Raw genomic sequence first — 27,112 nt, forward strand, 5'->3', positions numbered from 1 at the left:
GAGTGGGAATACCTCTTTGCTGTACTAACCCGCATGGGCTTCGGGCCCCTGTATTTGGCATGGGTGCGGCTACTCTACACCAGGCCGATGGCGCAGGTGGTTGCGAATGGGCGTATATCCTCGACCTTTCCACTCGGGAGAGGAACGAGACAAGGGTGCCCGCTATCGCCCCTGTTGTTTGCGATAGTTCTAGAACCGCTGGCGATCCTGCTACGTGAAACGCCATTATTTAGAGGAATTGCATGGAACGACGGGTGGGAAGACAAGGTCTCCCTCTACGCCGACGACATGTTGGTGTACATGACTGACCCGACTGGAGGGGTACCTGCCCTATTGGCGATCTGCGATGACCATGGTAAAGCGTCCGGGTATACCCTGAACTGGACCAAGTCGACACTATATGTGCTTGCTGGCCCGGCTCCGGTGTTGCCGGCTACCTGCCCTCTTAAAGTGACCGCCTCCTCTTTCAAGTACCTGGGTATTTATGTAACGAAAAATGCTAAACAGTTCTATGACGAAAACTTGCAGCCGCCTCTGCAGCGATTGCGTGCAGATGTCCAATACTGGGCCTCGCTGCCACTGACCCTCCTAGGGCGCGCAGCTCTTTACAAAATGATGGCTCTCCCGAGGTTTCTGTATGTCCTGGAGAACTCTCCCTATTTGGTTAGCCCGCAGTATTTCCGACGAGTGGCGGCGTTGGTCTCCAACCTGTTGTGGAGTAACGGACCGGCACGTATAGCACAGGCAAAACTGGTGAGGAGTTGGTACGAGGGAGGCATCGCACTACCCAACCTCCAGTTGTATTACTGGGCGTCACAGCTAAAAGTGATTAATCACTGGATCCACGTTTCCAGAGATGACCCCGCATACAAGGCAGACTGGTCGCAACTGGGGACTGAGGGCATGCTCTCAGTACTGTATAATTACGCAAAGGTCAAGACCCTGCTAGGCCCTACACTCCATACAGCAACACTCTGGCACACGGCACAGGCACGCCTGGGATGGAAGGGGAAGATCACTAGGCTGACGCCCCTTTGGGATACCAAGGCACTGGGCACCCTTAGGGCCTGTAAAGGCTTTGCGAGATGGGACGACATAGGGATCTCGGTGGTTGGGGACCTCTGGGACAAAGACACGATTGTTCCCTTCCAACACCTTCAGCAACAATACGACCTTGGGCCCAATGAAACATACCGCTATGTACAGATTCGACATGCGCTTCTGCGAGCCATCCCACCAGACACGACACTCCCAGAGTCCTCGCCCCTTGAGGATAGACTACTTACCGAATACATGGAGCAAAAGGCAACCTCGCTCACATATAAGAAGTTAATTAATAACATGCCAGATCCCACACACAAGCTGAAAGAGAAATGGGTGGCCGAGCTAAACGACATGGATGAAACGGAGTGGAATGAGGCATTAGCCTCCCCAAGGGAGGTGGGCATTTCAGCAAGGTTCCGCCTGATACAGCTCAAGGTGCTACACCGCACCTACTACACACGCACACTGCTCCACAGAATACATAGGGCGCAGCACCCGTACTGCCTTAGGGGATGCGGGGAGGAGGGGACTCTCCTACACACATTTTGGGAATGTCCACAAATAAGGGAACTGTGGCGTCAAATTATGCGAACAGTCTCTCAAGCCATGAATGTGTCTGTGCTCCCGGAACCTCGCAGGTGCCTACTGAACATTTGGGAACCAACGGACCTCAACAGGTATGAACAGTTGTGGGTCACCCTAGCAGTGACAGTGGCCAAACGCGACATTGCACAGAGATGGGGGGCTCCGGAGTTACCAACGGTGGCGGGATGGACAAGAAATATGGACCTTCTCATGGTTAAGGAAAGAGCAGTGTATGTATTGAGGGCCTGTCCCCGCAAATGGAACCGGGTGTGGCTGAAATGGAACGCATATAGAGGTGACCCTTGCGAAGCTTTGCCTGAGGGTGAGGACTCAGACTCGGAGGAGGAGGATGATTAGTGGCAATGGAGGACCACTTTGCACAGGGGAGGGGCCGGGGGGAGTAATGCACGCTCCAACACTCTGAACGCAAAGCTGATTTTGTGAGCATGTGAGAGGGTATAGACGATTGTACACGGACTCTGATATCAAGATGACGATTGTTTGGTTTTTCTGTTTGGTTTTCTTTATATTTGTGAATCCCCGCTCCTGCGCTGTAAGAGAACACTCAGCCTTCTGCCCTGGAATCGTGTGGGCGGGATGGGGTTTCGAGGAAGGGGATCCACTGGGCCTTATGCTACATATATTTGTTTCTTAACCTCACTTACTAGGCCCTGCATAAATACGGTAACTGTTATTGTACACTATGTTACGTACTGTCCCCGCTTTGGGAACGAACAGCTGTTATGTTACTGTAATGCCATAATGACGTACTGCTATCTCTTCTGAATTCCTGACAATAAAGAATTTTCAAAAAAATGACCACCTTGGTATTAGTGTAATTGAGCTCCAGGATCAGGTTTTGAATATAAACACTCAATTGGTCACAGCAGACCTATCAACGTTTGGTTGAGCAGGATGATGTCTTCTGTGTATTAGAGGCATCCTAGTAGTTCCTGGGCCAGCCTTGGGGGGTCACTCACCAATTGGGCCAGATGGCTGGCAAGGTCACCGTATATATGTTAAATAGACAGGGTGCTAAGATTCTCCGCTGTTTCAGACCTATGTTTATACTGATCTTACATGTTGTTCTCCGACCATCTCCTACCTTGATTTGTACCCAAATGTGGGTATGTAACTTGATGATCACATCCAATAGCTTCGGTGGCACCGCCCACAGCCATTCCCTCTGTACCTTATCGAAGCCTGACTTCAAGTCAATGAAGAGGGCGGAGAGCTGGTATGAATTTGACTTGTAGTGTAATTTCCCCTTGGACTTATTATCGCAAATAGTAATTCAAACTCATACAATACTTCATCCACACTTGTGCCAGAGTGAGGGATCTCCCCAGGTTACACATACAAACCCATTGCAAATGTGACTCCAAAATTGTCAAAACAATATCCAAATTTATTACGTAATTAATGAAAGTTATTAAAAACACAATAATGAAAAATTCATTTCACAAAAACAATCATAAAAAGTTAAAATCATTTACAAGAAAGAGACAAAATCAAGCGATTCATTTCGAAATCATCACATATCATTAATCCGTTAGAATCTTGAACACCACGTCAGGCTAATATTTGAGACTGACAGCACATTTGTTCCTCGGATTTAACAATGACAATAGTGTTGATGCGTTTCGGTGTGCTGCTCGTTGTGCACCACCTTTTTCAAGACAAAAAACTTTGTGGTATCTCTTTTTTCCGTTCTCAAAGTTAAAAGCCAAATTCAATCTAAAAAACATAAAAAGAACATATTAATGTGTTGTCCCCACAAAGCTTGACAATTCTTTTGCTTAACAGAACAACCAGTTTTCATCAATCCCCTATTCATCTTTTATGAACAATTGTTATCGATTTTTGTATAGGCCCCCAATTAAAACCCACATTTGCAATGATTTTCAATCAATATAGACATTCAGAACCAAAAACATCCTTATTAGGCACCAATTCTCACATCTATCTACATCATCATTCCACCCTCGTTCACTCTTCAGTTTGCTAATCGTACTACTGTTACCTCCTTAATGGAGAGCAAATATATTGGAAAAATTCTAAGGTCTTCAACTTATCAATTTTCCAAACTCCAGGGGGTAGACTGCCTCCCTTGTATTTTGTCAATCGGGTACCCCAGTTATTTGTAAACCCCCTAGGTCAAAATGCCATATCCATAATTTTTATTTTCGGATGGGGAAGGGGGTATACTGCTCACTCTGCCTTATTATGAGACCCAATCTCTAAATATGACTTCTGCTTTACGTGGTAATAGTTATATGCTCGAGTTGTAAAAAACGCTTTCTTATATAATATAGTCATGCTGTCTTCCGATTGTTGACTTCTGTTTCACCACACTCAGGCCTTATTTTTCAGAGAGTCATAGTCTTTCTTGACTCTTCTGAGAAGAAAACATCGATTTCATATTTAAAAGGACAGCTGCCCATCTCACCTACCTAGCTCTTAGCTCATTCAATGGAGTGTTCTACAATAGTAATATATATATAAATCCGTACCTGAGATAATATTGACTAAGCACTCTGGGCTGGCTGTCAGAATCCTGCGTATGTGACCCAGTAGAACCTTGCTTCAATCCGCGGTCCAAAGTGCCATATATTTTCACAATTTTCCACTCTATTCAATCTGGATATGAAAACAAACCTAATCAGCAATTTCAATAATAATGGGACACTTGTTTTTTCGTAATTCACTGCTCAGAGGTATGTCCAAACCTACTTTAGTGTGGCAACAGCGTTGTCGGTAATCTGATAAACTGCTCTAAAGTCGAGTCAGTCAAGATGCGATAATTGCCGCAATCCCCAGTAACCTCCATCATGAAAGATCCCAGTTACGGAAGATCTAAACATAAAACAAACCCAAACTAAGTTCAATATACTCGGGCAAAAGTTAAGCCTGATATTGAAACAAGTCATTTGACAAGCTATTCTCTGCAGCGGCCCTCTGTTCTATTATGTTCGCAATCTAATAAAGTACCTCTTTTTCTGGTAGCAAAGTCAGCAGCGTGTCATTCCCAAAGGTTGCGTGATAGGCTCCCATGGGAATCCAGCGTTTAAATAGTGCCGTACTGCCTAATGTTCCACACCTGTGCAAGTCTGCCGCTCTGCACTTCCGCAAGTGTGGCACAAGTATTACGTTGGATCTGAGCGCGCCTGCAATACCGTAAATATCAAAAAAGAGCCTCAAGTCATTTTACCTACTTCGACTTAACCATCCCTTGCCACTAGTATGTGCTCATCTGCAAAACAAATCATCTTGCAATTATTCTGCTTTCTTTAGTGAGCCATCTGTAATAAAATCTGGGGTATTCTAATTAATACAATATGTTCCTTTCGAAGCTCTGTGATATCCCAATATTACTTCTATTTTTACACTTTATCACCAACCTCTTTATAAAAAAGGAGGGGGTTGTTGCACGTGAGTTACTCCATTTCTCCGTTTATTGCTAATATGGTAATAAGATAAATATATGCATATCAAAAAAAATCCCTTTTATATATTTTATGGATATCGTATTTAGCAACCTATATAATAAGTCTGCAACCTTATGTAATAGACACCAGAAATGGCACTCATATAACTAGTCCTTAAAACACAGATCGTAGTGTTTGCCCACATCTCAATAAAGGCTCACATGCCAGATCCCCCAAAGTCCAATATTAAGGGGTGAACTGATTATTTACAATCTAAGATCGTCACAATGTTCCCAAGCTGTCATGTCAATTGTATTAGGCGGCCGGACGACGAACACTATAATAATTTCCAGCCCCGAGAACAGTATGAGACCCTCTAAGATAGACCCTACAATGTCTTACAGTTCCTCAATTGGCCAATGTGATCATATCACGCTGCGGGGAATTGATTCAGTTTATAAGCCGTTCCTAAACTTCTTTTGAGTTTAACCCTTCTCTCACAGTGTTGAAAATAGATATAAACCATTGTTCTCTCTGTTTGCGTTTAATAGTGATGTCTCCACCACGTCTACTACCATTAATCCTTTCTACAATAAACCACTTGATGTTCTCACAAGTGTGGTTTTGCTGCATGAAGTGATCTACAAGGGGGGTGTTTACCTTCTTGTTCCTGATTGCTGATTTGTGCTCCGTTAAGTGAGTCCTGAGCTCACGGCAAGTCTCCCCATGTAACCCAATCCGCATGGACATATCAATAAATATACTAAATTTTTACTGCTACAGTTATTTAAAACTTTGGCTGTAATAGTCTGTTTATTGAAAGTGAGACTCTTGCCTTCAACACATTGCTCACAGCTATTGCAATTTCCGCACCTATAATTTCCTGTTACTTTATTTCCTTCTAATTTTGATTGTATAACACCACCTGATTCCCGATATGTATGTACCAGATTCATTTTTAAATTCTCGTTGTGTTTAAATACAAAGATCGGGCGCTCTAAGGTGGTGGGTTCATTATTGTTGAGGAGTGCCCAGTTTGAATTAATGATATTCTTTGTTTTATTGCTAAGACTAGAGAATTGACTGCTAAAAGCAATTCTGTCGCTAGTGGCATTCTGTTTCTGCTTTCCTTGAGGGTTGTCCAACATACTCTCCCTATTATAGAATTTTGCTCTTTTGAAAGAGTGATTGATTAGTCTTTTGGATTAACCCCTATCTCTTAATTTCTGTTTAAGACGATCAGAATGTTTGTAAAAATCAGTGAGGGATGAACAGTTCCTTCGAAGACGAAGGAACCGTCCAAATGATTTGCTATCTTTTTGTGTTTTTGGGTGATAACTTGAATAGTGGAGAAGAGTATTTTTAGCAGTTGGTTTTGAGTAAAGCTCAACTTCTAGTTTCCCCTCTAAATGTTTTATATTAAGGTCCAAAAAGCTCATTGTACTGTTTCTGTGCTGTTCTGTGAATCTCAAGTTGGCATCACCTAAATTAGTCCAGCTCAAAAATTCCATCAGTAATTGCTCAGATCCTGTCCAGATAAAGCAGATGTCATCCATGAATCTGTGCCAGTTAGACACATTTTCATAGAATTGGGCTGATTCATTAAATATATGTCTGGACTCAAAGTGACCCATATATTCACAGGCCAGACTTGGGGCGCAGGTTGCGCCCATGCTGGTCCCTTTGCGTTGCAGAAATAAATCTTCTTTAAACAGAAATAAGTTCTCTTTTAAAACCAAGCTCGTGCATTCAGTTATAAATTCTGCACTAGCTCCCCTCATTACACCAACATCCTCCAGGATGTGCCTAATCACAGCAATCGTGTCATCCTGGGGGATGTTGGTGTAAAGGGCCTCAATATCTAAAGTCACCAATAATTGTGACCTATCATTAAAACTCAGTCCCTCCTCTATACTGATCATGGGGTGGAGTATTTATATAATATTGCTGGCTCTGTATCACTGGTTTCAGAAAACTGTCTATACACTTACTGAGAGCTTCCAATGGGGAACCTATACAACTAATAATAGAGCGTAGGGGTGGGTTGTCCTCACTTTTATGAATTTTTGGGAGTCCGTATATTGCTGGTATCTTGGCACTATTCTGCAACAGAAATCTATATTCACTCTCAGTAATGAGTTCATTTTGTTTGGCAACCGGGACAAAGTCCAAAACCTTGTCCTTCAATTTAATCTAATTTTTCATAGGTACCTTTATATATTTTTCTGGGACATTTAAGAGATTGGATACTCTTTGTTCGTAATCCTGTGTGTCAAAAATGACATCCCCTACACCCTTTTCAGCAGGCTTTAATGTAATCTGAAGGTCCTTTTTGGGAGCACAAATTGCATCTCTCTGCTGTTTATTCATTTTTTTGTTACTCAGTGGGGGTTTGTCCAAGATGTTCCTTAATTTGGTTTCCACTATATGTTCAAAAGCCTGAACATTCTTATTACCCATGTTCAAGTTGGGGGTGAAGGTTGATTTGGGTCTAAGACCTAAGACACTCTCTTCTGGGGAATATTCTTTATTCTGAAAGAAATGATCTAGCCGAATCTTCCAAAAGAAGGATTTTAAATATTTCTCTAAATCAAATTTATTGATGTGTGGTGTTGGTGCAAATGTAATCCCTTTTTCAAGGACCTCAATCTCTATTTTGCTTAAAGCCCTACTTGAGAGGTTAATTATAGGAATTTTGTTCATCGCCAATATCGCTGGTTCCTGGTTTTTGAGGTATTCCTCCTGTTGAGGATTCCTCATATATTGTCCCCTGCCATAGTTCCTGTTCTGTCTCCTCATGCCTCTGGGGTGTTGTTCTAAAAAAGGCACCGAGGAGGAAGTAGAAGGACCCCCAGTGTGGTCAGACTTCTAATCTATACTACTATTATATAGAGAGAACTTGCACCTTTTGGCCAGGTAAACTCAGAAACCACAGCGCCAATCTACACACCCGATACATCTATGAAAATGTCAGGGTGTGTAGATGGACACAGGCTATATAAATTTTAAAAAAAAGTAAATTAAAAAAATTCAATTTGTAAACAAAGTAGTCCCCTGAAAGTAGCGCCGGCCGGGACCTAGCACTGGTCGTGACGCGACGCGACGATGTGCGTGATGATGACGTGTTGGAGCGGCGGACATGGAGCTGAGGAGCGTGGGCGCGTCATGGCGAAGAGGAGCGGAGCGGCAGCTCAGGTAATGTAAACATTGAAATCGCGGCGGACATGGAGCTGAGGAGCGTGGGCGCGTCATGGCGAAGAGGAGCGGAGCGGCAGCTCAGGTAATGTAAACATTGAAATCAGGGCGGGAGGGAGTCAGGGCGGGAGGGAGTCGGAGCGGGAGGGAGTCGGAGCGGGAGGAAGTCGGGACTGGAGGAAGTCGGGACGGGAGGGGAGCGGGTGTGCACAGAGGGGCAGGCGGGAGGAGTGGGGGCGGGAGGGAGTCAGGAGGGGGTCGGGTCGGGACGGGAGGGGGTCGGGCGGGAGTGGGTGTACTGCCCCCAGCCCCTTTCTGCCCCAGGCAACGCTGGGGCGGGCTGCTAGTGGTACATATTTCCATTCTGTCTCCCTGCTCCTTCCTCTTCGCTACTCGAGCCCAAACTATCTGAAAATGTAATACGTTTGGGACCACCTCTCCTATAAGTTGGTCTCTGGGAGGGAGCTCTATCCCAGTTGGACTCTGTTCTCTGTTTTTGATAATAACCCTGATTTAAAAAAGGGTAATTTAATTCAATCATATATTTGCTCACATCTTTTTGTAGTTTTTTTGTATTTTTATTCTGTAGATAATCCCTATAGCCATCTACTTCAATATTGAGTTCCTCTAGTTTCCTCTTTGCCTCGATGGGTTGTGTTATTCTTCAATTCTGCTTCGAGTTTTTCAATCTCTTCCCTGTCTAGAATGATAATTTCTTGGGCGGTCTCAATAATAAGTAGGATCCAGTCCCGACTGCACCGATTAGAAATAAGGGACCAGGTCTCCAAGAACTTCCTAGTCTCAATAAGGAGGCCAGGCTCACTCTTTACCTGAAACCTATTGGGATCACACCAGATTTAACATATTCAATTACAAATTCCGCGTGCATTTCAGTTCGGATCAGTTTTTTCTTTAATTTAAAAATCTTTTCCCTTTACTCATTGTTCCCTGACAATATGGTGGCTTTGTTACCTTTATTGGTATTCATCTTAATAATTTTATTATATTGTTCCTTACTGAACCTCACAACCGCCGAACACCTTCACTTCCAGATTCACACCGACCCTAAAACCACACTCAGAGGTACCCTCATCTATAGACCACCCGGACCCTGGACACAATTCAGCAAAGACATCACTGACTTCATCAGCCAGCCTGCCCTACCCTCCGAGGACTACATCCTACTGGGAGACCTCAACTTCCACCTGGAAAAGAACAACAACAGCAACACCACTACCTTTTTGGACAACCTCGCCAATCTCGGACTCAAACAACTTGTTGACACCCCCACCCACTTTGCCGGGCACACGCTCGACCCAATCTTCACCTCCAGCAAGCACATCTCCTTTAATCAAACCACAGCTCTCCATTGGACGGACCACAACTGCGTTCACTTCAGGTACAAAAAGACTACGACCCACAACCAAACACAACCAATTCCCCGGAGAAACTGGAATAAAATTACCACCGACCAGCTCTTCACATCGCTTCATCAAAACCCTCCTGCAAAATCATCGGACCCAAACCAAGCAGCCACCAACCTCACACAATGGATCACCCACAACGCTGACGAATTAGCACCCTTGAAAAACCATCAAATCAAGCAAGGCAGCAAAAAAGCCCCCTGGTTTAATGACGACCTTAAGAAATCCAAGAAGATCTGTCGCACCCTCGAGAAAGCCTGGCGAAAAAACCCAACCACTGACAACCTGACCACCTTCAAGAACGCCACCCGCAAACACCACCAACTGATCCGATCCACCAAAAAATCAGCATTCAAGGATCGACTCGACAACAACGTACATAACAGCAAGGAACTATTCAACATCGTCAAAGAGTTTACCAACCCCACCGCCGGCACCAACGACATCACTCCATGCCAAGACCTCTGCGACTCTCTAGCCTCGTTCTTCCACAACAAAATCGCTGCCATACATAACAGCTTTGGAGACCAGCCCACCCCACCTACGTCCGAACTTAAACCCCCCTCCAACAACCTTTGCGCCTGAAACCCAATCACCACTGAAGACACCATCCGCCTTATGAACACCATTCACTCAGGATCGCCAACCGACCCATGTCCCCACCACATTTTCAACAAAGCAGACTCCATTATCGCACCTCATCTCCGAGACGTCATCAACTGCTCCCTCAACTCCGCCACATTCCCGGAAAGCTGGAAACATGCCGAACTCAGCGCCCTCTTGAAGAAACCTACAGCAGACCCCACTAAACTTAAGAACTACCGCGCCATTTTACTCCTCCCATTCCCTGCCAAAGTCATTGAGAAAGCCATCAACAGTCAACTCGCCGCCTTCCTCGAATCCAACAAATCCCTTGACCCTTCACAGTCCGGCTTCCGAGCCAAACACAGCACCGAGACCGCCCTCATCGCAGCAACAGACGACATTCGAACTCTACTGGACAACGGAGAAACTGCTGCCCTCATCCTACTCGACCTCTCCGCAGCCTTCGACACAGTCTGTCATAACACCCTTATACAACGCCTCAGCAACGTCGGAATACAAGGAAAAGCATTGGACTGGATAATCTCGTTCCTCGCCGGAAGAACCCAGAGAGTCCGCCTCCCCCCAATTAAGATCAGAGGCCACCGAAGTCATCTGCGGCGTACCCCAAGGATCTTCACTCAGTCCCACCCTCTTCAACGTATACATGAGTCCCCTCGCATCCATTGCGCGCTAACACAACTTCAACATTATCTCCTACGCAGACGACACTCAGCTGATCCTATACCTCACCAAAGACCCAAACACCGCCAAAACCAACCTACACGAAGGGATGAAAGAAGTAGCCAAGTGGATGAAGAACAGCCGTTTAAAACTAAACTCGGGCAAAACAGAAGTCCTCATCTTTGGATCATCCCCCTCCGCCTGGGACGACTCATGGTGGCCTCCGGCCCTGGGAAACGCACCAATACCAACGGACCACGCACGTAACCTGGGCTTCATCCTGGACTCCTCCCTCTCGATGACCAGACAAGTCAACGCCGTCTCATCATCATGCTTCAACATCCTACGTATGCTCAAAAAAATCTTCAGTTGGATCCCCATCGAAACAAGAAAGACGGTCACTCATACACTGGTCACAAGCCGACTGGACTACGGAAACACCCTTTACGCCGGAACCACAGCCAAACTACAGAAAAAACTCCAACGCATCCAAAACGCCTTGGCCAGACTCATCCTAGACATCCCCCGCCAAGCTCACATTTCCGGTCACCTGAAAGACCTCCACTGGCTCCCCGTCAACAAGAGAATAACGTTCCGTCTCCTCACCCACGCACACAAAGCCCTCTACAACCCAGGACCCGAATACCTCAACACGCGCCTGTCCTTCTACACCCCCACCCGCCAACTTCGATTGTCCAATCAAGCCCTGGCCGCAATTCCAAGCTTCCAAAGATCCACCACGGGAGGAAGATCCTTCTCCTACTTAGCGACCAAGACCTGGAATTCCCTCCTCACCCACCTCTGCCTCACACAGAACCACCTCTCCTTCAGAAAATAACTAAAAACTTGGATATTTGATAAGTAAAGCTCCCCCCCTCCCTCAAGCGCCTTGAGACCCTCTGGGTGAGTAGTGCGCTATACAAATTTAAACTTGACTTGACTTGACTTGAATCCTTAACCACTTCATTGCTCTCCAGCTCAACAAGCTGTACTCATAATCTGTAATCTTCAACTTTAGAGGGAATGGCCCAACCATCCAAGGGACTGGGTGCCAACACAAACAGTGTAAAGTAATTTTCCCTTGGACTTATTATCGCAGATAGTCATTCAAACCAATACAATACTTCATGCACACTTGTGCCAGAGTGAGGGATCTCCCCAGGTTACACATATAAACTCATTGTAAATGTGACTCCAAAATTTTCAAGACAAAATTCAAATTTATTACGTAATTAATGAAAGTTATTAAAAACACAATAATAAAAAATTAATTTCACAAAAACAATCATAAAAAGTGAAAATCATTTACAAGAAAGAGACAAAATCAAGTGATTATTTGGAAATCATCATATATCATTAATCTGTTAGAATCTTGAAACCACCTGAGGCTAATATTAGCGAATGAATGCACATTAGTTCCTCGGATTTAATAATAGCAATATCGTCAGCGCGTTTCGGTGTGCTGCTCATTGTGCACCACCTTTTTCAAGACAAAAAACGTTGTTGTCTCTCTTTTTTCCGTTCTCAATGTTAAAAGTCAAATACAATCTAAAAAACATAAAAAGTACATATCAATGTGTTGTCCCCCCAAAGCTTGACAGTTCTTTTGATTAACAGAACTACCAGTCTTCATCAATTCCCTATTCATCTTTTATGAACAATTTCTATCGATTTTTGTATAGGCCCCTAAGTGAAACCCAGGTTGCTAAATACGATATGCATAAAATATATAAAAGGGAAAAAAAATTTTTTTGATATGCATATATATCTTATTACCATATTAGCAATAATCGGAGAAATTGAGTAACTCACATGCAACAACCCCCCTCCTTCTTTTTTATAAAGAGGTTGGGGATAAAGTGTAAAAATAGAAGTAGTATTGCAATATCACAGAGCTTCGAAAGGAACATATTGTATTAATTAGAATACCCCAGATTTCATTAAAGAGGGCTCACTAAAGAAAGAGCGGAATAATTGCATGATGATTTGTTTTGCAGATGAGCACATACTAGTGGCAAGGGGTGGTTAAGTCGAAGTAGGTAAAATTACTTGAGGCTTTTTTGGATATTTACGGTATTGCTGTCTGGCTCAGATTCAAAGTAATACTTGTGCGACGCTTGCGGAAGTGCAGAGCGGCTGACTAGCACAGGTGTGGACCATAAGGCAGTACGGCACTGTTTAAACGCCGGATTCCCATGGGAGCCCATCTCGCAACCTTTGGGAAAGACACACTGCTGACTTTGCTGCCAGAAAAAGAGGTACGTTATTTGACTTCGAGCAATATAGAACAAAGGGGCAGATGCAGAGAATAGCTTGTTAAAGGACTTGTTTCAATATCAGGCTTAACTTTTGCCCCGAGTGTATTGAAGTTAATTTGGAATTGTTTTATGTTTAGATCTTCCGTAACTGGGATCTTTTCATGACGGAGGTTACTGGGGATTGCGGTAATTATCGCATCTTGACTGACTCGACATTAGAGCAGTTTATCAGATTACCGACAGCACCTTTGCCACACTAAAGTAGGTATGGTCATACACCTATGAGCGGTGAATTACGAGAAAACGAGTGACCCATAAATATTGAAATTGCTGATTAGGTTTGTTTTCATATCCAGATTGAATATAGTGGAGAAGTTTGATAATATATGGCACTTTGGACCGCGGATTGAAGCGAGGTTCTACAGGGTCACATACCCAGGATTCTGACAGCCAGCCCAGAGTGCTTGATTAATATTATCTCAGGTACAGAGTTATATATATAACTATTGTAGAACACTCCACTGAATGAGCTAAGAGCTAGGTATGTGAGATGGGCAGCTTTCCTTTTAAATTGTCTTCTCATAAGAGCCAAGAAAGACTATGACTCTCTGAAAAATAAGGCCTGAGTGTGGTGAAACAGAAGTCCACAATCGGAAGACAGCATGACTATATTACATCACTAAGAAAGCGTTTTTTTACAACTCGAGCATATAACTATTACCAGGTAAACCAGAAGTCATATTTAGAGATTGGGTCTCATAATAAGGCAGGGTGAGCAGTATACCCCCTTCCCCATCCGAAAATAAAAATTAAGGATATGGTATTTTGACCTAGGGGGTTTACAAATAACTGGGGTACCCGATTGACAAAATACAAGGGAGGCGATCTACCCCCTGGAGTTAAGAAAAATTGATAAGTTGAAGATCTTAGAAGTTTTCCGATATATTTGCTCTCCATTAAGGAGATAACAGTAGTACGATTAGCAAACTGAAGAGTGAACAAGGGTGGAATGATGGTGTAGATAGATGTGAGAATTATGCCTAATAAGGATGTTTTTGGTTCTGAATGTCTATATTGATTGAAAATCATTGTAAATGTGGGTTTCAATTGGGAGCCTATACAAAAATCGATAGAAATTGTTCATAAAAGATGAATAGGGGCTTGATGAAAACTGGTAATTCTGTTAATCAAAAGAATTGTCAAGCTTTGTGGGGACAACACATTGATATGTACTTTTTATGTTTTTTAGATTGTTGTTGACTTTTAACATTGAGAACGGAAAAAAGAGAGACAACAAAGTTGTTTGTCTTGAAAAAGGTTGTGCACAACGAGCAGCACACCGAAACGCGTCAACGCTATTGTCATTATTAAATCCGAGGAACTAATGTGCTGTCATTTGCTAATATTAGCCTGACGTGGTGTTCAAGATTCTAACGGATTAATGATATATAAGGATTTCGAAAATGAATCACTTGATTTTGTCTCTCTCTTGTAAATGATTTTAACTTTTTATGATTGTTTTTGTGAAATTAATTTTTCACTTTTGTGTTTTTAATACCTTTCATTAATTACGTTATAAATTTGAATATTGTCTAGACAATTTTGGAGTCACATGTGCACTGGGTTTGTATGTGTAACCTGGGGAGATCGCTCAATTCGGCAAAAGTGTGGATGAAGTATTGTATGAGTTTGAATGACTATTTGTGATAATAAGTCCAAGGGTAAATTAATTTACACTGTTTGTGTTGGCACCCAGTCCTTGGATGGTTGGGCCACTCCCTCTAAAGTTGAAGATGAATTTGACTTGGACTTTTCTGCTAGGAGGGTGACCGCCAGCAGATTAGTCATGATGGTCATGCATGCTCGGACGACCAGTCTGTGTTTTTAGAATGATGATTGCCTGGTTTACCCAGGCCTCCAGATCTAAGAGTAATTTTGAGGCATAAAGTTTTGCCTCTATATCAATTAAGGCAATTAGTCTGCAGTTTGCAGGGTTTGAGTGCCCCCCAGATAAATTGGGTGGGATATACTGACACGTCAGAAGTCTGGAATGGAGTTTGTTAAATATACATGACTAGCAGTCCGTCCCGACGTTGTCCGGGAGCAATTAGGCTTGAGAGCCCCCGCCTGCACGTAGAAAAAGGGATCGGTTAGGCTCTGGGTGTATTTAAACCTTTTCTTTCAGACCATGTTTTGGGTTTGCATAAGAGCCCACTTTTCCACCTCCTGGTCACCTTTTTAGATGCTAGGGCAGCATTCTTTTGACTTCTGTAGACACATCTGCATCATATCCACTCTTGTTAGTTTGCTCACTGACTTTCTGACTGCTGAAGGATGATCGTACTGCAAAAGCCGCTATTTGGTTCTCTCTACGCATACCAGCCCTCTCAAGCCTTCTGCCATATCCCTTACGCTCCAGCTGGCTGTATACGTCATACCTGTTCCCTTCCCACGCGGCATCTACTACACCTTGTCACAGCACCCCTTCCCTTGCGGCATCTAGTACACCTTGTCACCTGTTCCCTTCCCACGCGGAATCTACTACACCTTGTCACAGCACCCCTTCCCGTGCGCTCGGTCTTTGTACCTCAATACCTGCTCCCTGGCCGCCTCAGCATCACGTCACTCCGCCCCCTTCCTAGCGCTGTTGCCTTGGGACTATCACACAAGTGAGTGACCCCTTTCCTGACCCTCTCTGCTACTCGCCACACGTCTCTCGTTTATCGGGTCCCCCTTTCTTCGCCTCTCGGTTGCTCCAATCACGTCTCACCAGTCCTCCAGTCTCCGCTCTTTGCAATCAATGCTCGGACGTCAGCGTCAGTTGCTCCAATCATGTCTCACCAGTCTTCCAGTCTCCGCTCTTTGCAATCAATGCTCGGATGTCAGCTCCTCCCCTCGCTCCTGATGTCATGATGCACCTCGCAGCCGGCGCAACTTTCAAGGGACTACTTTTTTATGGTAATTTTTTTTTAATTACGTTTTATTTTTACTTTTATATAGCCTATGTCCATCTCCTGGACCTCCCCTTTCCAACGCTGTATTGGGTGTTGCGATTGGTGGTGTACTTTTTGAGTTTACCTGGCTCAAAGGACACAGTTCTCTCTTTATAATAGTAGTATAGATTAAACAATAGTGTTGAATGCGTGGCCCAAAAGAAGGGATCTTTTGTTAATAACGCATTATGGAGGCCAATAGGCCCTGGGGCCTCCTCTGACATAAGCTTTCTCAGGATGCGTAAAGCCTCTGAACAGTTCAAAGTTTGATGAAGCACCTTCAGGATGAAGGGTTTCGGAGGTTTGATGGGGTGAGGAGGTTTGGACCATTGTTCTGCCACTTGTAATAGCGAAAGCTGGTTCGGTTCTGCTAGATCGTAAACTGTGGATATATGAGCAGACCCTGTGATGTCTGCATTATAATGTTGATGGGTTCCATTAATTAGTGTATTGATTTCAGCCCAAAAGGGTTTGGAGTTTTCTTGTTTGCTCGTAGGGACCAATTTAATCTAGATGCCCATCAGGAAATTATGCAGCTGCCCAGATCGCTTTTTTATAAGCTTGCCTCATTGCAGTAATTTTGATTTTTGTTTCTCTGTGGGCCGATATTAGAGTCCGTCTGATCTCTCTGTTAAGTTATATTTTCATTGTTAAAAGCTGATGGGAGAACCATTCAGCAGGCTTGCTGTGTGAGGAGTTTAGTTAGAAATGCTGAAATCAAGGCATTAACAAAGACCTCCCAGGAGTGTGTAGGGGGGGTTGGGTGACAGTCACACTCGTTTCCAAGTGGAAGATGACAAAATCCATGATCCTTGGTACCGCTGAGTCTTTCCATATGAGGCGCCTCAGATAAAAGGATTCTGATGACGAGGATTTTCTGGACTGGGTTGCGACTTTCCCATATTGGCTTTTAACATTTGTAACTACATATACCTTAATGATTTTAATTAATCAAACAATAAATACTCTCTTGTAATGTATTCTCTCTTATTTTTGCAGAGAGAAACATTTGTGTAGTGGTTTAGCCTGAAGACAACTTTTATTTATCGGTGTGTAGAGTGCTTTGTTTAACAAAACACTGAAGTATTGCTCAGTTTTGCATCAAAACATAGCGAGTGTGCAAAATTTGTGTACACGAAATACAGAAGTGCATTTTGTCGGTGAAATTAGTACAAAACCATGATGCTTGATTATAAGAGTTTGTGGACTGACTACATGTCACAATAAGGAGTAAAAGAAAAAGTTATCTTATTAATATGAGAAGAGTAAATCAGCAATTTCCATTGTTGTCCTTTCTAATTCCACCTTAGGAAATCATCAGTGCTGCTTGTTTCCTGTTTTTTCAAGCCCTCTGTTCCAGTTGTTTACTTCTTCATGAGATCTTAAATTGAGAGATAGTAGTAATGTAAAACGTATGTAGAAACAGAATGTTCCCCCTAATCAGGGCAAGTCACATGCTTATTTCAAAATGTGTATGGCAATGACCTGCCCATTGTTAGTTTAGGTAAACAGTTGAAAATGTGCCAAAATATCTAACAGGATTTGCGTAGAAAACAAGTAAAAGTACTTTTCGGAGAGTGTGAAGATCCTCTGTGGCGGCTGGTGACATTTGAAAGTGGTGAGGCGTAAAATAGTTGTCACACTGTGGCAAGGGAGCGTAGAGAGCAAGCCCAAACAACCTACGGAGGGTTGCCCCCGAGAAAATTTTTGTTAAAAAGAGTGAACAAATAGTGTATTTTAGAGCACATTTGAGGTCACAGAAACCCCTTCCAACTAATTTGGAAAGGTCAACCTTTTTTTATTCTGCAGCCCACTATTGAGGTTAGACATTTGGTAACACTGCACGATACAGTGGTGCCTCAGGGAGGTAGCCCAAAAATACCATGCGTCACCCAGTATTTCTTACAGACGTTTCTGGAAGCGTTCTGCTGTTGAAGAAAACTTAAACTTGCAAATTTACCAGTAGAAATAATGTTTTCACTTGTTATTACCCAATTACGCCAACCTAAATACTTTTGAAAGCCTGTCAGCAATTATTACTTGCTTGGCCGTTCCCACTGTTGTTACAATCCTAATTCAAATTCAGGGGCTTGATTATAAATACGGTGCACTTTGTTGAATTGGTAATACCATTACATATCACATTCAGTTCAGTTAATATGGAGCATAACAATTGGTAATGTCGGATTTAATTTTTCTGGAGGAATGTTTTAGAATTACCAGGAGATGCACTGTATTACCAGGAAAGCTTCAGTGTTAAATCTACAATTAATGATCAAGATCAAGGCATTATCCTAATTCAGGAAAACCCAAAAGAGGCACTACATATCGAATATTTAAGAACTTTAAAGTTTTGGCTTTTTATCAGCAATTTCTCCTTGCATTAAGAAAACGCATTTCATCCCTATCTAACAAGCAAATCGTTATTTAAAATGAGTATCATTATTATTTCGTACAGAATTTTGAACACAACACAACACATCACACAATCACAATAAAATCATGTATATACAACCAAATCCACACCTGTGGACCTGTACAGTTCTTATGAGAAAAAAACAATTGTTATGTTCTCCCTCAAGCAGAATCCATTCAAATTATATACATTTAAATATGTGCATATGCACAGTTCTGCAACATTCCCTATGTCCACAAAATCATACTGTTGCAGAAGCTCAACCATGTATGAAAGCAGTTAAAAACGTGCACCTTTGTTACAAAAAATAAGTGCAAACAGTGTGACTGCCCAATGCAACTGTGACTGTCAAGCAAAATTGCCTTGTGTCACTGTGAAAACCAAAACCTTCCCTAGAAGGGAACCTACACGGAGAGAGACCACACCTGGAGAAGTAAGTGTGGATCAAACATGTCACAGTATGGGAACCAGGAACAATAATGGATTCATGGTAAGAAGCAAAAAATGCAATTCACAGATGAGGTGAAAATCATCCCTGGTAGCCCAAAAAACTAGTTCTGAAACTTACTCGGGCAAAAAAGCTGCAATGTGGAATGGAATTCCACTGTTCAAAGCATACATACTGTGGAATCCACGAAAAAAAATTGGAAGAAGTAAAAGGAAGGTTGTCATATCACGAAGCACAGAAAATTGGAAAAAATCAAAGTCGGCACATACATGGGTTTGTATCAAGTGCAGCCAACCGGTCCTGAAGCAAGGGTGTGTGCTGGTTCCTGTACTCTTTAACCTTTACACAACTGATTTATTAACATCACTTGCCCACCTCTACCATCTGCATATTCATTTTTCTGCAAATCATGCTTAGAGGAATGCAAAAGGGGGTGGTGATGGACGGAGCATCTGAATCAATCAAACACTCACACCCAGTCAGAAGATCTGGGTTTAATCCATCACCGTTCTTTAGCCCACTCTGCCACCCCAGTTCAGACATGGCTATATGCAAATCAGTCTGACCCTGTGCCTCATGGGAACAGTTCAGCCAGAACTGCCAAGCCATGTCTTCCCTGGACCGGAAACAAACTTCCGAGGACCGGTTTCTGGCATTCCAGCCGTCTTCAGCCCGGCTTCCTTGAATCCAGAGGCAAAGTGAGCAAGGGACTCACGTCTGAGCATACCCTGCCACACTAATGGTGGCCAAAAGCGGTACAAAAGGGGGTGGTGATGGACGGAGCATCTCAATCAATCAAACACTCACACCCAGTCAGAAGATCTGGGTTTAATCCATCACCGTTCTTTAGCCCACTCTGCCACCCCAGTTCAGACATGGCTATATGCAAATCAGTCTGACCCTGTGCCTCATGGGAACAGTCCAGCCCGAACTGCCAAGCCATGTCTTCCCTGGACCGGAAACAAGCTTCCGAGGACCGGTTTCTGGCATTCCAGCCGTCTTCAGCCCGGCTTGCTTGAATCCAGTGGCAAAGTGAGCAAGGGACTCACGTCTGAGCATACCCTGCCACACTTATGGTGGCCAAAAGCGGTACAAAAGGGGGTGGTGATGGACGGAGCATCTGAATCAATCAAGCACTCACACCCAGTCAGAAGATCTGGGTTTAATCCATCACCGTTCTTTAGACCACTCTGCCACCCCAGTTCAGACATGGCTATATGCAAATCAGTCTGACCCTGTGCCTCATGGGAACAGTCCAGCCCGAACTGCCAAGCCATGTCTTCCCTGGACCGGAAACAAGCTTCCGAGGACTGGTTTCTGGCATTCCAGCCGTTTTCAGCCCGGCTTGCTTGAATCCAGTGGCAAAGTGAGCAAGGGACTCACGTCTGAGCATACCCTGCCACACTTATGGTAGCCAAAAGCGGCACAAAAGGGGGTGGTGATGGACAGAGCATCTGAATCAATCAAACACTCACACCCAGTCAGAAGATCTGGGTTTAATCCATCACCGTTCTTTAGCCCACTCTACCACCCCAGTTCAGACATGGCTATATGCAAATCAGTCTGACCCTGTGCCTCATGGGAACAGTCCAGCCCGAACTGCCAAGCCATGTCTTCCCTGGACCGGAAACAAACTTCCGAGGACCGGTTTCTGGCATTCCAGCCATCTTCAGCCCGGCTTGCTTGAATCCAGAGGCAAAGTGAGCAAGGGACTCACGTCTGAGCATACCCTGCCACACTAATTGTGGCCAAAAGCGGTACAAAATGGGGTGGTGATGGACGGAGCATCTCAATCAATCAAACACTCACACCCAGTCAGAAGATCTGGGTTTAATCCATCACCGTTCTTTAGCCCACTCTGCCACCCCAGTTCAGACGTGGCTATATGCAAATCAGGCTGACCCTGTGCCTCATGGGAACAGTCCAGCCCGAACTGCCAAGCCATGTCTTCCCTGGACCGGAAACAAGCTTCCGAGGACCGGTTTCTGGCATTCCAGCCGTCTTCAGCCCGGCTTGCTTGAATCCAGTGGCAAAGTGAGCAAGGGACTCAAGTCTGAGCATACCCTGCCACACTTATGGTAGCCAAAAGCGGCACAAAAGGGGGTGGTGATGGACGGAGCATCTGAATCAATCAAACACTCACACCCAGTCAGAAGATCTGGGTTTAATCCATCACCGTTCTTTAGCCCACTCTACCACCCCAGTTCAGACATGGCTGTATGCAAATCAGTCTGACCCTGTGCCTCATGGGAACAGTCCAGCCCGAACTACCAAGCCATGTCTTCCCTGGACCGGAAACAAACTTCAGAGGACCGGTTTCTGGCATTCCAGCCGTCTTCAGCCCGGCTTGCTTGAATCCATCCAGAGGCAATGTGAGCAAGGGACTCACGTCTGAGCATACCCTGCCACACTAATGGTGGCCAAAAGCGGTACAAAAGGGGGTGGTGATGGACGGAGCATCTCAATCAATCAAACACTCACACCCAGTCAGAAGATCTGGGTTTAATCCATCACCGTTCTTTACCCCACTCTGCCACCCCAGTTCAGACATGGCTATATGCAAATCAGTCTGACCCTGTGTCATGGGAACAGTCCAGCCCGAACTGCCAAGCCATGTCTTCCCTGGACCGGAAACAAACTTCCGAGGACCAGTTTCTGGCATTCCAGCCGTCTTCAGCCCGGCTTGCTTGAATCCAGAGGCAAAGTGAGCAAGGGACTCACGTCTGAGCATACCCTGCCACACTAATGGTGGCCAAAAGCGGTACAAAAGGGGGTGGTGATGGACGGAGCATCTCAATCAATCAAACACTCACACCCAGTCAGAAGATCTGGGTTTAATCCATCACCGTTCTTTAGCCCACTCTGCCACCCCAGTTCAGACATCACTATATGCAAATCAGTCTGACCCTGTGCCTCATGGGAACAGTCCAGCCCGAACTGCCAAGCCATGTCTTCCCTGGACCGGAAACAAGCTTCCGAGGACCGGTTTCTGGCATTCCAGCCGTCTTCAGCCCGGCTTGCTTGAATCCAGTGGCAAAGTGAGCAAGGGTCTCACGTCTGAGCATACCCTGCCACACTTATGGTGGCCAAAAGCGGTACAAAAGGGGGTGGTGATGGACGGAGCATCTGAATCAATCAAACACTCACACCCAGTCAGAAGATCTGGGTTTAATCCATCACCGTTCTTTAGACCACTCTGCCACCCCAGTTCAGACATGGCTATATGCAAATCAGTCTGACCCTGTGCCTCATGGGAACAGTCCAGCCCGAACTGCCAAGCCATGTCTTCCCTGGACCGGAAACAAGCTTCCGAGGACCGGTTTCTGGCATTCCAGCCGTTTTCAGCCCGGCTTGCTTGAATCCAGTGGCAAAGTGAGCAAGGGACTCACGTCTGAGCACACCCTGCCACACTTATGGTAGCCAAAAGCGGCACAAAAGGGGGTGGTGATGGACGGAGCATCTGAATCAATCAAACACTCACACCCAGTCAGAAGATCTGGGTTTAATCCATCACCGTTCTTTAGCCCACTCTACCACCCCAGTTCAGACATGGCTATATGCAAATCAGTCTGACCCTGTGCCTCATGGGAACAGTCCAGCCCGAACTGCCAAGCCATGTCTTCCCTGGACCGGAAACAAACTTCCGAGGACCGGTTTCTGGCATTCCAGCCATCTTCAGCCCGGCTTGCTTGAATCCAGAGGCAAAGTGAGCAAGGGACTCACGTCTGAGCATACCCTGCCACACTAATGGTGGCCAAAAGCGGTACAAAATGGGGTGGTGATGGACGGAGCATCTCAATCAATCAAACACTCACACCCAGTCATAAGATCTGGGTTTAATCCATCACCGTTCTTTAGCCCACTCTGCCACCCCAGTTCAGACGTGGCTATATGCAAATCAGTCTGACCCTGTGCCTCATGGGAACAGTCCAGCCCGAACTGCCAAGCCATGTCTTCCCTGGACCGGAAACAAGCTTCCGAGGACCGGTTTCTGGCATTCCAGCCGTCTTCAGCCCGGCTTGCTTGAATCCAGTGGCAAAGTGAGCAAGGGACTCAAGTCTGAGCATACCCTGCCACACTTATGGTAGCCAAAAGCGGCACAAAAGGGGGTGGTGATGGACGGAGCATCTGAATCAATCAAACACTCACACCCAGTCAGAAGATCTGGGTTTAATCCATCACCGTTCTTTACCCCACTCTGCCACCCCAGTTCAGACATGGCTATATGCAAATCAGTCTGACCCTGTGTCATGGGAACAGTCCAGCCCGAACTGCCAAGCCATGTCTTCCCTGGACCGGAAACAAACTTCCGAGGACCGGTTTCTGGCATTCCAGCCGTCTTCAGCCCGGCTTGCTTGAATCCAGAGGCAAAGTGAGCAAGGGACTCACGTCTGAGCATACCCTGCCACACTAATGGTGGCCAAAAGCGGTACAAAAGGGGGTGGTGATGGACGGAGCATCTCAATCAATCAAACACTCACACCCAGTCAGAAGATCTGGGTTTAATCCATCACCGTTCTTTAGCCCACTCTGCCACCCCAGTTCAGACATGTCTATATGCAAATCAGTCTGACCCTGTGCCTCATGGGAACAGTCCAGCCCGAACTGCCAAGCCATGTCTTCCCTGGACCGGAAACAAGCTTCCGAGGACCGGTTTCTGGCTTTCCAGCCGTCTTCAGCCCGGCTTGCTTGAATCCAGTGGCAAAGTGAGCAAGGGTCTCACGTCTGAGCATACCCTGCCACACTTATGGTGGCCAAAAGCGGTACAAAAGGGGGTGGTGATGGACGGAGCATCTGAATCAATCAAACACTCACACCCAGTCAGAAGATCTGGGTTTAATCCATCACCGTTCTTTAGACCACTCTGCCACCCCAGTTCAGACATGGCTATATGCAAATCAGTCTGACCCTGTGCCTCATGGGAACAGTCCAGCCCGAACTGCCAAGCCATGTCTTCCCTGGACCGGAAACAAGCTTCCGAGGACCGGTTTCTGGCATTCCAGCCGTTTTCAGCCCGGCTTGCTTGAATCCAGTGGCAAAGTGAGCAAGGGACTCACGTCTGAGCATACCCTGCCACACTTATGGTAGCCAAAAGCAGCACAAAAGGGGGTGGTGATGGACGGAGCATCTGAATCAATCAAACACTCACACCCAGTCAGAAGATCTGGGTTTAATCCATCACCGTTCTTTAGCCCACTCTACCACCCCAGTTCAGACATGGCTATATGCAAATCAGTCTGACCCTGTGCCTCATGGGAACAGTCCAGCCCGAACTGCCAAGCCATGTCTTCCCTGGACCGGAAACAAACTTCCGAGGACCGGTTTCTGGCATTCCAGCCGTCTTCAGCCCGGCTTGCTTGAATCCAGAGGCAAAGTGAGCAAGGGACTCACGTCTGAGCATACCCTGCCACACTAATGGTGACCAAAAGCGGTACAAAATGGGGTGGTGATGGACGGAGCATCTCAATCAATCAAACACTCACACCCAGTCAGAAGATCTGGGTTTAATCCATCACCGTTCTTTAGCCCACTCTGCCACCCCAGTTCAGACATGGCTATATGCAAATCAGTCTGACCCTGTGCCTCATGGGAACAGTCCAGCCCAAACTGCCAAGCCATGTCTTCCCTGGACCGGAAACAAGCTTCCGAGGACCGGTTTCTGGCATTCCAGCCGTCTTCAGCCCGGCTTGCTTGAATCCAGTGGCACAGTGAGCAAGGGACTCAAGTCTGAGCATACCCTGCCACACTTATGGTAGCCAAAAGCGGCACAAAAGGGGGTGGTGATGGACGGAGCATCTGAATCAATCAAACACTCACACCCAGTCAGAAGATCTGGGTTTAATCCATCACCGTTCTTTAGCCCACTCTACCACCCCAGTTCAGACATGGCTATATGCAAATCAGTCTGACCCTGTGCCTCATGGGAACAGTCCAGCCCGAACTGCCAAGCGTTGTCTTCCCTGGACCGGAAACAAACTTCCGAGGACCGGTTTCTGGCATTCCAGCCGTCTTCAGCCCGGCTTGCTTGAATCCAGAGGCAAAGTGAGCAAGGGACTCACGTCTGAGCATACCCTGCCACACTAATGGTGGCCAAAAGCGGTACAAAAGGGGGTGGTGATGGACGGAGCATCTCAATCAATCAAACACTCACACCCAGTCAGAAGATCTGGGTTTAATCCATCACCGTTCTTTAGCCCACTCTGCCACCCCAGTTCAGACATGGCTATATGCAAATCAGTCTGACCCTGTGTCATGGGAACAGTCCAGCCCGAACTGCCAAGCCATGTCTTCCCTGGACCGGAAAGAAGCTTCCGAGGACCGGTTTCTGGCATTCCAGTCGTCTTCAGCCCGGCTTGCTTGAATCCAGTGGCAAAGTGAGCAAGGGACTCACATCTGAGCATACCCTGCCACACTTATGGTGGCCAAAAGCGGTACAAAAGGGGGTGGTGATGGACGGAGCATCTGAATCAATCAAACACTCACACCCAGTCAGAAGATCTGGGTTTAATCCATCACCGTTCTTTAGACCACTCTGCCACCCCAGTTCAGACATGGCTATATGCAAATCAGTCTGACCCTGTGCCTCATGGGAACAGTCCAGCCCGAACTGCCAAGCCATGTCTTCCCGTGACCGGAAAAAAGCTTCCGAGGACCGGTTTCTGGCATTCCAGCCGTCTTCAGCCCGGCTTGCTTGAATCCAGTGGCAAAGTGAGCAAGGGACTCACGTCTGAGCATACCCTGCCACACTTATGGTGGCCAAAAGCGGTACAAAAGGGGGTGGTGATGGACGGAGCATCTGAATCAATCAAACACTCACACCCAGTCAGAAGATCTGGGTTTAATCCATCACCGTTCTTTAGCCCACTCTACCACCCCAGTTCAGACATGGCTATATGCAAATCAGTCTGACCCTGTGCCTCATGGGAACAGTCCAGCCCGAACTGTCAAGCCATGTCTTCCCTGGACCGGAAACAAGCTTCTGAGGACCGGTTTCTGGCATTCCAGCCGTTTTCAGCCCGGCTTGCTTGAATCCAGTGGCAAAGTGAGCAAGGGACTCACGTCTGAGCATACCCTGCCACACTTATGGTGGCCAAAAGCGGTACAAAAGGGGGTGGTGATGGACGGAGCATCTGAATCAATCAAACACTCACACCCAGTCAGAAGATCTGGGTTTAATCCATCACCGTTCTTTAGCCCACTCTGCCACCCCAGTTCAGACATGGCTATATGCAAATCAGTCTGACCCTGTGCCTCATGGGAACAGTCCAGCCCGAACTGCCAAGCCATGTCTTCCCTGGACCGGAAACAAGGTTCCCAGGACCGGTTTCTGGCATTCCAGCCATCTTCATCCCGGCTTGCTTGAATACAGTGGCAAAGTGAGCAAGGGACTCACGTCTGAGCATACCCTGCCACACTTATGGTGGCCAAAAGCGGTACAAAAGGGGGTGGTGATGGACGGAGCATCTGAATCAATCACACACTCACACCCAGTCAGAAGATCTGGGTTTAATCCATCACCGTTCTTTAGCCCACTCTGCCACCCCAGTTCAGACATGGCTATATGCAAATCAGTCTGACCCTGTGCCTCATGGGAACAGTCCAGCCCGAACTGCCAAGCCAGGTCTTCCCTGGACCGGAAACAAGCTTCAGAGGACCGGTTTCTGGCATTCCAGCCGTCTTCAGACCGGCTTGCTTGAATCCAGTGGCAAAATGCCAGAAACCGGTCCTCGGAAGCTTGTTTGGTCCGGGGAAGACATGGCTTGGCAGTTCGGGCTGGACTGTTCCCATGAGGCACAGGGTCAGACTGATTTGCATATAGCCATGTCTGATGTCGGAGCAAGTTTTCCCACGCAACTGATGGACACTCTCACGCTCTCTGCCCTTACACATGAGAGACTCCTCCTCCTAAGGGACTTAAACTACCACTTTGATGACCCCCTGAACACTGAAGCTCAGGAAATTAGACAGGAGCTAGCAGGCATACAGATGCTGCTAAAATCAGAAATGCCCACTCACTGCCAGGGTCATCTTTTGGACCCTATCTACGCTAATTGG

At 45.8% G+C, this 27,112-nt stretch overlaps 1 long non-coding RNA gene across 1 annotated transcript; it reads right to left on the reverse strand.

The window, feature by feature from the left end:
* Window positions 1–3,149: 3,149 nt before the first annotated feature.
* On the reverse strand, window positions 3,150–4,750 carry LOC147747228 (uncharacterized). Its single transcript, XR_015299462.1, has 4 exons — window positions 4,621–4,750; window positions 4,363–4,485; window positions 4,143–4,269; window positions 3,150–3,366 (listed from the first exon to the last, which is right to left on the reverse strand). It is a non-coding gene; the product is annotated as an uncharacterized LOC147747228 (long non-coding RNA).
* Window positions 4,751–27,112: the final 22,362 nt, after the last annotated feature.

Source organism: Lissotriton vulgaris, chromosome 1_1, assembly GCF_964263255.1.
Source record: "Lissotriton vulgaris chromosome 1_1, aLisVul1.2, whole genome shotgun sequence".
Taxonomy (NCBI): Eukaryota; Metazoa; Chordata; class Amphibia; order Caudata; family Salamandridae; genus Lissotriton; species Lissotriton vulgaris.